The 15,623-nt window shown below is 40.3% G+C and overlaps 1 protein-coding gene across 1 annotated transcript in view; it reads left to right on the top strand.

Moving 5' to 3' along the window:
• cdh6 (cadherin 6) overlaps positions 1-15,623 on the top strand; it is a 244,375-nt gene that overhangs the window by 89,629 nt on the left and 139,123 nt on the right. Inside the window, exon 2 of the mRNA XM_008396406.2 lies at positions 13,762-13,866. The gene's annotated coding sequence lies outside the window, so the exon portion shown is untranslated. The remainder of the gene's footprint in view (positions 1-13,761; positions 13,867-15,623) is intronic.

Genomic DNA, 15,623 nt, shown 5'->3' on the forward strand with positions numbered 1-15,623 from the left:
ATGTCATGTTTATGACAGGTGTCATGTCATGTTTATGACAGTGTTATGTCATGTTTATGACATTATAACACAGATTTTCATCACACAGTGATAATTTCTGGTGTTCCACAGGGCTCACAGTTGGGACCCCGACTTATTCTGGGTTTAAGTGCTGTTTGCACTGCAAGTGGAAAATCTGCTGATGGTTATTCATAAACAATTTGAAATTCATCATTTCTCAGTAAGTTGCTCAACATTCCCAGGAGTGAACATCCTACCAAATGCATCTCAAGGTCAGAGAATTGAAGCGAACGTAACAATTTGAGAGACGGACAAAGTCAGGCTGCTCCCGTTTTCCTAATGAGCTTATAAATCCAGCCAGTTTCCAACGTCCAACACCCCCTAAAATACCTTCAATAGCTCGATCTTCCTCCCTGAAAAAGAAAAAACTTAACATTTCTCTAATTGAACAGGAAAAAGAAGCAGACTCCCCTGAAAAACCCGATCATCAGAGACGCTTGGAAGTCATCTGTTGATATGGCAAATTGCCGTTTCTCAGAACAAACTCTTAATTGCATCTCTGACACATATGGCATCTAAAATGTGATTGATTGCAGCTCCGAATTGCAGAAAAGAACCTTGATTTCAACATAACAGACTTCTCGAGAGTGGTTGGGAAAATTACTGCGGGGAGTGCTCTTTGAGACTCGCGTTCGACCTCACAACATCTGCCAACCGTGTTTCTCTGCGCACCAGTCAGACGGAGTTTAACTTAAGGGGGAAAAGCTGAAATGTAGAGGCGTAAATCTACTTACGGCTGAGAGAATACTGTATTTTAACATAATTATAATGTCAGAGAGGCTCCAGGTTTTATGGCACAATGCATTTTTGCTCCAAACAATCATTGTTGTGTTTGTATTGAGCAACGGGTCAAATTTGGTTGTTTTTCTGTGTTGCTGTTATAAGCTAAATGTAAAAATGCTTAATCTGACAATCAGAAAACAAATTAATCTGTGCATATTCTGAACGAAGTCGCCATTAACTTCACCTTCTCAGCAAAACATGCATCAAGATATTTTTTAAAGGCATTAATTTAAATGGTTCCAACGCATTTTGGACTATGAACATTTGATGGTTGCATATATAAAAAAGTGTTATTGGCAAAATTTACATTTTGCACATTTCTGCACCTCCCTTTGGGGCCTATATGCTTAAAAGAACACCCAGCTGTTTTTAACAATAAGTTATTGTATTTTGGTGTCTGGAAAATTAGCTGTATCATAAACTTCCTGATTGTTGAGTCACAAATCAGCAGCACGTTGCCTAGCAACCCAAGTGGAGCTCCAGCATGTTTGGTCAGCTGGTTTTACTGTTATACAATGGCTGTCAGAAAAGACAAGTGTTTTGTTGTTGACTTTCCGTCCAGAAACCACTTGCTACGTTCTTGTTGGTTGCGCAGGAGGCTTCAATTCTGCTTTTCAAAGATGTATGGTTGTCTAATTGTGCGTCTGTGGCCAGCAGCAGCTCATTTGGATTTAAATTGACAAGAGACCATAAAACAGATAATTCTGATTAAAATCTCATTGTCTAAAAATTGCCTTCAAAGAATGTAATCCCGGACGAGCCCCCAAGTCTGGCTCTGGAACCATAACAAATGTAGGGAGACGATGCATGGAATAGCTTTAAATTGTATTTATTTAGCAAAAATCATGACTGGCTGGAGAAAAGTGGAGAGCGACAGAAACAGAGAGAGACAGTGCAGGTTGAGAGAGAGACAGTGGTGCATCTTAAGCTGGATCTCAGCTGCCTCCGTTTCCAATCAGCACCAATTAAGAGCTGAGAAGCAAAGATGCTAGAAATGCAAACATGTTTTGTGTGTTGAACATGATTAAACGTTGAATCAGTTAAACGTGTCATTCTGAATAGAGCATGTGCGTTGGGATCAAGCATGTGCATAACTACATAACGTTGTGAAAAATATATATTTTATGTGAAAACCATCACTGGTTCACCTTCTCCCACACCGTTTCAAAATGCCCCCCTGTCTGGAGGCGAGCGAAGAGGTCACCCGGAGCAGAAATGGAATAAAACCGAATAAATATGCAGGACATCAGTCAGATAAGGTGACGCCTCATTGTGGGCTGTTAGATGATATGGTGACGGCCCGGCTGGGGGGCAGCAGGGTCAGAACCGTCGACATGTGTCACAGAACCGTGATATTTAGAATCCTCTCTGCTACAAGCGCACAGGAAACCAAGAACAGCATGAAAACACACGACAGCGCGGCCTCTGGGGGGTTTCTGCTTCCTGTGCTTGTCTCCTGCTCACCTTGGACACCAGGTCGGTGTCAGCTGTCAGTGTCAGGTGGAGAGCAGGAATGCTAATGGACCCTTACCACATCGCATCGCTGTCCTCTCTGCTCTGCCCTGTCTCGCTCTCCGCTGCACGTCAGACGGGAAGCTTTGAGCAGCAGAGATGAGGCTGTCAGCAGCGCAGTGGCTCCCCTCCCGCTTCTTCTTTCCTCCTCCTGCTTGCATAAATGCTTACAGATACTGCAGAAAATCTCCGCTTTAAACCCTCAGCTGTCGCCGCACTTCGCCGTGGAAGAACCTGCGGTCACCGGAGCGCCTCCTTAGCGCGCCACCGAAGGCGTTTGCTAAGTAGTTCACTTTTGCCTACGTAATGAGAAAGCTCTGCATGCGGTTTCACTTATATCAGTAATTATTAATGATAGACACTCCTGAAGGAAAGCATAAAGGCGGGCAATTAGGAGCTTTTGGCATTAATTTTCATAACAATAAAGCATAAGGAGTCGGACTGTGATAAATAGCAGTAGTTTAGATGGCAGAAGTAGGTACTGAGGGAACCTTTTGACTAATATCAACGGATAAGGGCTTAAATTAAGCCACTATGACGCAGTTTTTCTCATTTTCCTTTTTAAATGTATTTGCACTGAAAAAACACAAAAAGTATTTTTGGTTTAGTTTCTCTTTTGAAACTTGAAATAATACAAAACTAACTTGTTAGCAAGATATAGGAGTTTGTTTTAAGTCATGAATTCCTGAACATTAATAAAAATAAAAATAAAGTTTTTGTTCTACTTTTCACTTAAGTGAATAAATCTGCCAGTTGAACTAGTATCTTTTTAAAATAAGCTTATTGATGCTTCCGGAAAGCTCCTTGTTAGCTGGTTTTGTCTTATTTAAAATATACAAAATAGACCAAAAATACTTGATAGGGTTTTGTGTTTTTGCAGTGAAATCTACCAATCCAATCCAAATTTATTCATAATTTACTAACAAGATTCTTCAAGATTCCTAGACTCCGTCGAACATTTCCTTTTTAGATTCTATGTTTGTGCTTCAGAGTCAGAAAATGGCTTGTTTAACAATCCCAGTTTACAAATCACAACCAAAGCAGCTTCAGTTTATAGAGTGAAGATGCAGAAATGGCTGAATATCATCAGCATAGAAGGTTTCAACCAACGTATCCAAGGAAAAACAATTAGAGGGGGAAAAGGCCAACTACTGCACCCTGAGGGACGCCACATTTAATAAAGCAAAATCCTGTAAATGTATGCAAATACATAAAGGCTGATGTCACACAGTTATACTTTATTTTATGTAATAAACACTACTTCCATACTTGCTACTGCTAATTATAGATAATTTCGTCTGAAAGGTTTATCTTGATGATGATTAAGTCAATAAAGTTCCAGTTCCAATGGCAGATTATTTCACTTATAACATGTAAATAATGTCCTTTTTTTTCAAAATTAAGGAATTGTTTACTTAAAACAAGCTTCTGTATCTTGTAGAAAAGTTACTTGTAAGTTAATTTTGGCTTATTTCAAGTGTATTGAGATATTTGCACTGAAACTAAACCAAAATTTCTTGGCGAGATTTTGTAGTTTTGCAGTGCAAAGTAAAACTATTCAAGATTTCACCCCCTAATATTTACAATTAAAAAAAAAAATACTTCCTCTTTGCTGCTTCTTTCGATTTGTAAAATAAAATCCATTGCAATTGATTAATAAAATACTCATACTACTAAAACTCCAGTCCAGGTTTTGCTGGTTGCCTACAATGACTCACCTCAGCATGCTCCAAGCTTAAACGACAAAGTGAATTGCTTTAATGGTTAACTCAGTAATTTGTGGTTAATTTGTAATTAAATAATTTATCTTTAAATCACACAAACTACAATTAAATTTGATCCCTGAACACATAAGTACCAGAGTGTCTCCAGTACAAGAGTTGCTAAATTAATGTAAATCTCTAAATATCCTGATAGAGGATGGCTTAGATAGTAGAAACCAAAGGTATGCAGAGTTGGAAAACAGCTGCTTATTTGAAAAAGTATGTGATTTTTGTTGAAACCAGCAGAACACTGTGACCTGCTTTGTGAGGGGAAAACACAGAATCACTAACAGCATTAAATTAGCATATTAGCTTAACGGGAATAAGCTAATTCGCTGTAACAGTGACACCGAGAGCCGAGGCCAAATACGCAGAAGTTTATGTCGTATCATTTTTTCCCTCTGTTGAGACGATTCTCGCTGTCTCTTGTAAAAAAAAGAAGGTTTTAGCTTAGCTCTGTCAGTGCAGTCAAACTGACAGGAGTCCATTTTCTGCAGAGAACTAATCCCCTCTAAAGGCTGAAAATTGCTTTGAAGAGAAATTGACAGATAAATGATGCTTCATCGACAGAAATGTTGAGTTTCCCCAAAGAAAGCAGGTCAAAACCAGCAACGTTTGCATGAGGACGGTTATTGAAATTAACTTTCCTTAACCCTTCATTAAAACCCGAAATGAAGAGATAGGTTTCATGGCCGAGTCTCGTTGAACTTTAATTTGAAAACAACAAGAAGATCGTATTTGGGTTCGTTCTGCCGGCGCAATTAATCAAAAAGCAATTACATTAGCGTGCCCCGGAGGTGGATTAAATGGTTTTTGAGTATTTCTGATGCGGCCTCGCCTTGTTTTGGCCGCTTTCTGAGAACCGGACCGACTGCAAAGACGGGAACATTTGGGATAATTAGTGGAGAAGACGAACAGAGGGGGGTCTATCCCGTCCCCTGGTGCTGTTTGTTACAGCTGACATGTATTAAGGCAAACGTCTGTTAAATCACAGTGTGCCACACACTCTCCATGCCTTATTAGACTATAAATGTGCTGAATGAAGGCTCACAGCCTAATTAGGGATGAGTTCTGAGCAACCCGTCTACTTTTCTCAACGTCATCCCCCTTTCCAAGACTTAAAAATTGCCTCAAACTTGGATTTGGAAGGGGGGATTGCACCCTAGGCCAATCCCCTTCCAGCCATCTCAGCCATTTTCTGCCTGGGGAACGCAGCCGGCGATGGATCGGAGGGGGGATCGTCTCAGGACTATCATTGGTGGAGGTGGGAGCGCAATATTGAATCTCAAAGAAAGCAACTTGAGAGGCTTCTGAAAGAGATTCAAAAAGGGGTCAGGAGGTATCAGCCCACACAAGGCTTTGGAATAAGCGATGATGGGAAGAAAGAAAGAAAGAAAGACAGAGTTGCCATCCAGCTTGAGTGCACTGGTTAATAGCCTCTGCAGTTGAACATAATAGGTGCCACAGAGCCGGAGATCCAGTCAAGGTCCCAGTGGTGGAATTAGGGTGAAGGACGACGTTGGAGACGCAAGGCGCTGCTGGGAAACTGCCATACCCGGCTTGACACTCATTTATTTATATAAGCCTCCTGGTTCGCTGAAAAGGTTGGTAATTACCATTAGCAATTACCACTGAGCAAGTACAGACACCTCTAGCTGCAGCCGGAGGTACCAGATGTGAACTCGGGGTCCCTGAAATACACCCGAGGGCAGCGTTCCAGATCCCTGATGCAACATCGCTCGCCTGAAGCACGTCTTTGACAACCCGAGTCGCATCAGACGGGCGCATTCTCGATTTTACGAGGCACAGAAAGTCTCCTCGAGATTGGTGCTATCATTATCTCCTCTGAATAAGGAGAGGAGGGCCGTGACATGCACAGCGACGGGGGGGAAAACAACGCTCAATGAGAGAGGGAGTTGCACAGAATAATGGGTCAAGCCAAGTAAACGCATCATTCTCTGTAGACGAGGTGAAATGGGGGCCTTTTTTGCAGGCATTAGCAGCGGGTTTTCAGGTAGCACAGGACTGGACACCCTCGTGTCCTCTGGGGACGCCACACTGTTCGGTGAAAGCACAGACACCCCACCATGCCGGTAATGAGACGAGCCCACCACCGCCGTGGCAGAGGAGATAATTACACACAAATATACCTGCTCACTGCCACACGCATGCAGCAGCCTCAAATTATAGCTCACACTGGCTATTTATTCTCAAAGTTTGAAGCGCTGCTGTGACCTGCTGAATTTGTAAAGTGATTGTTTCTTGGCTGTGGTCTGGGTTTCTTGCTAAGCTTTGTAAAGGTTGAGCAAACAGAGTTTAGCTGCTGCTGGCTAAACTTCTGAATGCAGTCAGAGCAACTAACTTCTCTGCTCTCTCTTCAACCAGTAAAATGCATCAAAATAATACATTATTTGTATGGAAGGTCATAGCTATATGGCGTGGGAGAAAGTTTTAAACAAAAGCTGTTGCTAGCTTATTGGTGATAAAATCCTATTTCCTTTTGGTAAAACTGTTTTTCACAAGATCAATCCAGACACCATCTCTATCCTGCTAGTTAAGTAACATTTAGCCTAAATACCTTTTAGCTTGAATGATTGTTGTGTTTCTTCATAGCTAGCTTGAAGGGCAGCTAGCTTAAGCTAAGTACAGTTTCTTAGCTTAAGCTAAACTTTGTTAATCTCTTTCACAAGATCAAGCTGGAGACTCTACCTTGGTATTTAAGTAATATTTAGCCTAAATATCTTTTAACTTGAATGATTGTGTTATCTTTCTCATCAACTGGCTTGAAGTGCAGTTAATCAGTGTAGTGGTTAGCATAAGCTTTAGGTGATTGCATCACAGAAAAAAACATCGCACTGTCTCTGTCCTGCTACTTATTTAGCCTAAATGGATTTTAGGTTGAATGATTGTGTTGAATTTCTTAGTGGCTAGCTTGAGGATTGAGTTAATTAGCATAGCATTTAGCATAAGCTAATTTCTTTTGGTGAATAAATCCTAATCTTTTTCACAGAATCAAGCTTGTCACTATCTCTGTCCTGTAACATTTAGCCTAAATACCTTTTAGCTTGAATGATTGTTGCCCTTCTTAGTAGCTAGCTTGAGGGACAGTCAGTATAGCTGTCAGCATCAGCTTTCAGTGAAATTATGCTAACCATTTTCACAGAAACCATGTCTGACACCATGTCTATCCTGCTCTAAAAGTAATACTTAGACTAAATACCTTTTAGCTTGAATGATTGCGTCGCCTTTCTTACCAGCTACTAATTTAATAGCTAGGTTGAGAGACAGTTGGTCAGTGTAACGGTTAGCATAAGCTAAGCACAATTTCTTCCGATGAAACAGTGTTGATCTTTTTCATATAATCAACTCTGTCATTGTCTCTATTGTGCTAGTTAATTAGCTTCTATCCTAAATACTTTTTAGCTTGAATGGCTGTTTCTTTTCTCTAGCTAGCAACACAGCTAGCTAGAGAAGCAGTGTGTAGCAGTTAGCCCATGCTAACTAAATACCTTTTATTTAGTTAGCATGAGCTAACTAAATAAAAGTTAGCCCATGCTAATGGGCTAATAAAAGTTACCCCATGTTAATGGGCTAACTTTAGCAGTTAGCTAAAGTTAGCCCATTAGTTTACTGCTAACTGCAGTTAGCAGGGCTAACTGCTAACTGTTACACATTTAGCAGGGCTAAATGTGTTGAGGTCAGCCCTGCTACACATGGGCTAACTGTGTAGCAGTTAGCATGGGCTTAAATTGCAGTTAGCCTAAAAAGCTTTTAGCCCAACTATTTAATAAGCAGCAGTTAGCTTGAACAGAAGTTAGCCTTAGAAGTTTCAACCTTCAGTAGTTAGCTTGAGTGGCAATTAGCACAAGTAGTTTTTTTTATCTGATGTAGTAGCATATAGCTGCTTACATGAGTAGCTGTTAGCATGACTGTCATAGTTTGGAAAAATCTAATTTTTGCTGGTATTCCTGAGGGTCCTCAGGACTGTTGTCTGTGTCAGCAACATTTATATTTCTTGTTAGATTACAAAAAGTTGAGTTGTCTCTTTTTTTTGTCTTTATTACAAAGGTTTTCCTTGGAGAGTTGATGTTAATTACTGTGTATATTTGGGCCATCTGCACTGAGAGTACACAATAGGAGCTGACAATGGATCTGCCTGGCTTGTTTTTGTGGATGTAGCTGGGCTCAAAAATCAATTTAAATAAAGTGTCATTGTCTTCGCCAGCGAGGCCCAATAATCATCCAAAGTTCAAAATAATCACTTTTTTCTTCTTTTGTCACTTTCTGAGTGAGGCAGAAACACTTTTTAACCTCCTGTCTGGGTAATGAAGTCCTGTTTGGCCTCCAGTTCATCATAAAACGAGGCTTCCAGGAATCTCACCTTCAGAAATCCAAGGCTGTGCATCTCTCAAACTTACCTTCACCTTCACTGGCATCTGGCTACGATTTTTTCCCACCTTCAAATCCCTCCATGTCCGAGCTCCTTTACGCCCTTTCAACCTCTGTTACCTTTACACGCCTTCATGTCTTCACACCCAACTCCACTCCCAATCCCTAAAATGTAACATTTACTGCAAGATCACAGTAGAAACCAGATGTTTACTACAATAAATGCAGTTTCTCCTCAGTCTGGAGTTAAATCTGAACAAAATTCACTTGATTTTGGTTGAGAAAACATGGTGAGACCATTTTTTAGAGATTTGTTTTCAAATGTTTACATACATTTGGTCAATATTCTGCCTTTTCATATCTTCTCCATAAGATCAGGACTTTGTCTAGGCCATTCTAAAACTTTGACTTTTTCCTTTGGTTTGTAATCTGGAAGACCAATCTTACTTCCTGCGTCAATATTTCCACATAATGTTTGTTCCTCGTGATGCTATCTGTTTTATGAAGTGCACCAGTTCCTCCTGCAGCACAACAGCCTCACAACATGATGCTGCCACCACCAAAAACCACATTTAGGATGGTACAACCGTCCCCAACAGTCATTATGGTCAAACAGTTCCACTCAAGTTTCATCAGACTACAAATCATGTTTGCAAAAACGAAGATCTTTGAACATTTGGAGAATCTAATCTGGCTTTTTTATGTTTCTTCTGAAGCGGCTTCTTCTTGCTGCGCGGCCATTCAGCCCGTGTGGATAATGACCTTTGAACTTGGTGCCTTCAAGTTCTGGTAAATTGTTCCCAAAGATGAACCAGACTTCAGTTCTCTTCCTGATTTTATTTGAATTTCCCATCGTGTCAAACGAGAAAGCAGTATAACCTTAAAATAAATCCTCAGGTGTGACTCAGACGTGTCTGTTTGTATCAGAGGTTTGTATAAAGTTTGACCAATTGGACTTGAATTCAAAGAAAGTTACAAAAAATCTCCAAAAGAAAAAATCTTTCTCACCAAGTTTTCTGGCATTTAACAAATAGAAATCTTTTTGGTAATTCTATATAACCTAAATCAAGATAATTTTGATCTGATTTATCTTTACATAGTGAGAACTAAATCTTTTTATTCAGTGTATGTAAACATCTGGTCTCATTGTACAGCCTTCAGATTGTTAAGTTTCTTTTCTGCAGCAAGAAGCCGAAATATTAAGATTTTTGTCTTTCAGTCCTTGTTTGTAGAAGCAGCTGAATTACAAAACCCACCTTGAAGAGCAGCGTGTGAAGGAAAGAAAAGGAGAAAAAGGTTGTGGGCGGCGCAGTTGAACCCAAACAGCCACTCATTTGCAGCAGCGTGCTCACGTGTTCGCTCACGCGCCGCCACCGCGGCGGCCGCCCTGCGGTAAGGTTGAGGTCAGGCCGGCGTTCCTGTTCTGCTCTCTCCTTGTTCAGCCGGTCAGATAACCGTTAGCGCTCCACTCCGCAGTGCTGTGCCGTGTAATTATCGTTTGCTGGGATAATCAGCAGTGCTAAAAGGTGATGGATGACGGGGGAGCGCGTTGCAATAAACCAAGCAGGCAGTCCTCTGGTCTAATAAGCCGGAGCACTCAGCCGGGCGCTTCCACGTTCCTGGTTTATCTGACTTGTTTTATATCAAAACACGGTGCAATTAGAGGCTTTATCTACTGTTCAAATGGTTAAACATATGAGAGAGTAAAAAAATGAAATGGGGCTGAAATTTATTGTCGTAGATAATGAAAAGCTCTCAGCATTTTATTATATTAATTGCTACTTTTTGTGTGAATTTCGGTGCAATAAAGGGGAGAAAATAATCATTTTCTTTCAGATTCCACATCACTTGAACTTATTCATGTTTTATCACAACTTTCCTTAAACCAACATAAAGTGAAGCAGGATTATAAATGGCCTGGAAACTTTTTTTAGCATAAAAAATCTAAAAAGTTAGCATTTCTTTGCAATCAAACAAGCTTCGTTACTGTCACTGCTTCATGTTAGCGCTGTTAGCCTTCAAGAAGAAATCATACGCAATTCTGAAAACTCTTCTTTGATATTTACTTAGAGCTCTAAATACGACGTCGCTAAGGCTGTTTTCACACCTGATAGTCTGGTAGACTCGGTTCGATTGAGGACGAATGTTGCAACACTTACAAGCCAAGCTAAATGGAAAAAGCTGTTCCCCTCCTTGCCTGAGGGGGCGCTGCACTCAGAAGAAGACACTGAACGCAACTTCCTTCTTCAAAAATCTGTCAACATCAGATTTTAGCGGTTTCTCTTTTGTTGTTTATAAAACACCTCAAACCATTTCCCCTGCTACTGCTAGGCTAGCGTGTTCATTTTGATTGTTTTTACCCAGAATCCCCTGCGCTGTAGTCCACTTTCTGGTCTCTGGTCCACTTGGCGTTCACATATGCATTCAAACTGAACCAGAGTTCACTTCAACCAAATCCAGACGAAGGTTTTAGGCGGAACCTCCTGAAAATACCTTGTTACATTTGGAATAAGACAAACTAACTTAAAGTAACTTTCAGAAAGATACAGGAGTTTGTTTTAAGTCAATAATTCCTTAATATTGATGAAAAACTTCTAGTTCAACTGACACATTAATTCACATATAATGTGGTAAAAATGTCTTGTAATAAGTTAAAGGAATTATTGACTTTAAACAAGCTTGAAAAAAGTTAAGTTAGTTTTGCCTCATTTCAAATAAGATACTTGCACTGGAAAGTAAACCAGAATTTTGACATTTTGTGTTTTTGCAGTGTAAAAGTGTTAAGAAAAAGCCCTCCATATGCAACAATGTCGACAAGTTTTAAAACTTTTTTTTATTATTACACGTCGTTTCACACACCTGCCTGCGTTGTATCCAGCTCTGTATGATGACTTCCTTTCGCCCTGCAGAGAAATGTAGATCTGTGTAACATCACCGCGGCTCACGCTTTGATCTGGTTTCTCTTTTCTCGCTCCAAAGTCGAACGTCGCAGCTCTTGATGAAGAGCTGCGACGTTCAAAGCCCCAGCGTTGGATGTCTTCCATCGGTCAGGAGTAAAATGGATCCGCCTGAAGATCAGCAGAACATGGCGGCTGGTCCTGCTAAGTGTTTGGTTCTGTTTCTTCATCCTGGACCAGAAACGGCACCGCTTGCGTTCGGCGTCTCTCCCAGCGCCTGAATCCGACGTTAAATCTGCTCAGACCTGCTGACTCCTCTGGGCTCTTCCTGCGTTGAACAGTTGCTGAATCTGGGAATCATAGAACAAAGTATTGAAATATTTATCCGAGTGGTGTGACTTGAGTAAATGCTTTTAGCTCCACAGCTGCAGGTTCCCTTAAGGTGACGATTTCTGCAACAGACGCTGAAATCAGAAGATAATGTTCGCCCGGAGGTGAAGGAAAAACTCTGCTAATGCACATTTTGGGCCCGTTATTAGAGGTTTTATCACCTCAGACAGTATTTATTCTCTTTAAACCTTTTGTGATCTTGCAACCGCAAACCTAAATGTGACCAACCAAGGATATTTTAAAATTTCTTTTTTACGTTTTAATGCTCCCATTTGGCTCTCAGCCACTTTATAAAAAAAAAAAAAACACCCAGTTGGTTTTTGGTAATAACTTTTGTTTTTTTATTATCTGGAAAACAAGCTGTTTCAAAAATGTTTCTTTTTTCCCCTGGTCACTCTGTGCCGTTACCTAGCAACCTCAGCCGAGCCCAGCCCGTTGCCTAGCAACCAAAGTGAAACTGGCCTGGCCAGCTGCAGCTTATTTGGATTTAAAGTGACAAGACGCCCTAAAATAGCTCATTCAGAAACGTCAAAACTGATTATAATTGTCACATTAATGCAATATAATAACAGGTTTATTCAATATAATGATGTTTATGCATTTTAATTATTACATTCGTACAGTACTTCACATTTATACAAAATCTAGTTTGTACTATACAAATATCAGATTTACAATACAGTATTACTTTTATCATTTATACAAGTTTATTCAAAATAATATCACATTTATACAATATATTTGTGCAACATACATGTCATATTTATACAGCATAATAGCATGCAGTATGTGATTATGCAATATAATTATCACATTCGTACTATATTTTACATTTATACAATGTAATATCACATTTATCCAATTTAAGTATCGTGTCATAATGTGATAGTGCTCAAAATGTATTTCCCTTTGACAACAATATGCTTCCGTACAAATGGAAAGATTACTATTTTATATTTTTAAAGCAGTATAACATTTTTTTTTTGACTGATTGTTCATCGTGGCTCTAATTGAATGTGTAAAAACATAAATAAATCCACATCCTGAAGTGGCTCTTTCTGAGGTCAGTCCTTGTGATTTTGGTTCTGAACAACCCGTCCTACAGAACCAGGACCTGTGGCCCGCATGTGGACAGTCAAGGAGCTTGTTGTCCACGAGGGCCTGGAGAGAGGAGAGTTTCCTCACCAAGTGGACGTCAACAAGCAGCTAAAATGCCGTCCTCTGCTTCCCTGAAGGGGTTATTTTGTTTTATGACCTTTAACGATGGCAAAGTTAATAAGAGATTTTTATTTTTAAATGTATTTTGACAAATTCCAGTGTGAAATCCAATAGGAATGGAAGAGTAGCTGGTAATTTGGATGTGAATTTTTTTTTTTTTTGTTGTCGTTTCCAGTGTTTGTTATTATGCTTTAAAAAGTTTGCTCCTCCTCTCTGGTTTGTTATAAATCAACTTCTGGACCAAATTCTACCGATGGCGGCCATTGTTGCCTTCTTAACGCTCCCACAGAGGAGACTGAGCTGCTTTTCTGTGTCCAACCCTGTTGGAAATTAGTTTGAAAATCTCCCTTTGCCTCAACAAACATGCGCCCAAGTCGACCAGACAGCCGAACGTTTAATGGAAAGTTTTTCCCATTTTAGGACAAAACGTCAGCAGATCTGTCCCCTCCGTAACCCTGCGGTTCGTTGCACAGACGACGGACTCAAATGATCAGTTTGTAGCAGATGGTTGGCGTTTTTCATTCTAAAATAAGATGGGGAATGGTTCTGTAAACATGCTGTATTTACAATAGCATAATTCAGACAGAAGTTTATTAAAATCAAGCCGTTTGTTGTTGTGATAAGATTGGATGTTTGGTGTGGAATAGATCGACTTTGGAACAGTATTTTTGCCTGAAATGTCCATTTCTGGTTCTTATTTTACATGTGAGGAGTTTTCTAACCACAGACCCAAAACTTTTATGTTGCAGTCGGAGGAAATGGCGTTCCCGTGGCACATTCCCATGCTGTAGAAGTCCTTGTATTCATGGCGGCGTTCCTGGACAGAGTTATGGTGGAGCCCACTCCTTTGGATGGTAAGCAACCCCCACATATGCATTGGCTCAGGATGCATAATTTTTTGGAAACTACACAGGACTAATGGCAGCTCTGGCCATTTATTCCCAAAATGTTGCAACCACGAGATTTATCATAGAAAATAACCTTGTTCCTGTCTTTACTTCTTGAAGAATTTCAAGCTCTTCTTTGGACACCCTGTTGTTTTCAACAGGTTTTCCTGTTGGAGGCAGGGATCCTTTTGTCTTAACTTTATGTATCTATAAGGTTTTAAAATGTGAAGTTCATACATTTATGTGGTCTTAAATTCCATTCATAATGGTCTTAAAAAGTCTTGAGATGGTTGAGACCACTGGTGATTCACTGTTAACATACCCTTGCTAGCTAGCTTTTTTGCTAGGTTGTTATTTATAAGACCATCATGAATAAAGTTGGGTCTTTAACTTCATTCATAAAGGTCTTAAAAAGACTTAAATGTGTCGCCAGGAATGTTGGTGAAGTTTGCACATTTCTGTGGAGATAAAAGGTCTTAAATTCTATTCATTATGGTCTTAAAAAGTCTTAAATTTTAGCTTGTGAAACCTGCAGGAAAAGGAAAGTCGGCATCCAAACTCATGAAAACCATTTGGAAGTTAGAATTTGATCATTTTGTTGAGGCCAGGGAGCTGAACGGTTTGTGCTTGTGTTGCAGGACAGAAAAAACATCCCTCTGAAGTGAACAAAAATAAAAAGTTATAAAATAAAACTGAATGGTTCCGTAAAATGATCCTAAATGCAGCTGAAGGTTTTTGCATGGCTGTCAGGGCTTCTCAACCTAAAAATAATCACAAATCTCTGGAGAGAATTCAAAATAAATTTTGCAGCGGAAAGTTAGAAATCTCTGAATTTTGGTGAACTGTTCTTAGATGTTCTGAAAAAGGTGTTGTAGTTTATTTTATCTTCCTGTATCGGGGTTTGGGTCAGGATAGAACCCAGCTGGTTCTGGTGGGCCCATGTGGCGGCCTGGTAGAGTCCCAGGAGCCAGGACTTGGCCAGCTGGTCCCCAGGCTGTTGGCTGCTGGCAGTGAAACCAGCTCCTTTGTTCCCTTGTGGGGATATTTTCTACCTCGACTCTACTGGGATCTTTAGACTGGTTCTGGTCCGCTGGGACCAGTAAGCTGTGGAGGATCCAACATGGAGCCTCGAAGCCAAAGAAGAGGACTGCATCCATCCATCAGTCCATCCATCATCCATCCATCCAACCAACCATCATCATCATCCATAAATTCCATTCATCAGTCCATCCGTCCATAAAATCACCTATTCATCCACCCATCCATGGGTCCATTCACATGTTTGTAATTCATTCATCTGTCCATCCGTCCGTTCATCTGTCTGTGATCTCAGCTAAGCAGGGATAATTTGGTGTTAGGATGTGATAAATGAACCTCGTCTTTCCCATCAGAGTTTGCAGCAATGGGAAAATGAACAGAGTGAAGTCCAACATGAAGGAAGAGTCGTCTCATGGTTTTATCACAAAAAGTTGAAAAAGCCGTCTGAAACATTGCAGATGCCCTAAAATCCATCAGAAAGCTTTTAACCAATAAAGCCTCAGAATCTCTGCTGAGTTGCACCATCATCTTCATCACGTCAGTCACTGTGGCTTAAACCGTATTCAGACTGATCTGATGCAGACGTGTGTCAGGGTTTCTGGGAGCGATGGATGACAGCCCGCTTTGTTTTTCCTTCACTTTAAATCATTCATGCTTCAGGGGGCGGCTGGGGCGGCAGAGATAAC

Source organism: Poecilia reticulata, linkage group LG20, assembly GCF_000633615.1.
Source record: "Poecilia reticulata strain Guanapo linkage group LG20, Guppy_female_1.0+MT, whole genome shotgun sequence".
Taxonomy (NCBI): domain Eukaryota; kingdom Metazoa; phylum Chordata; class Actinopteri; order Cyprinodontiformes; family Poeciliidae; genus Poecilia; species Poecilia reticulata.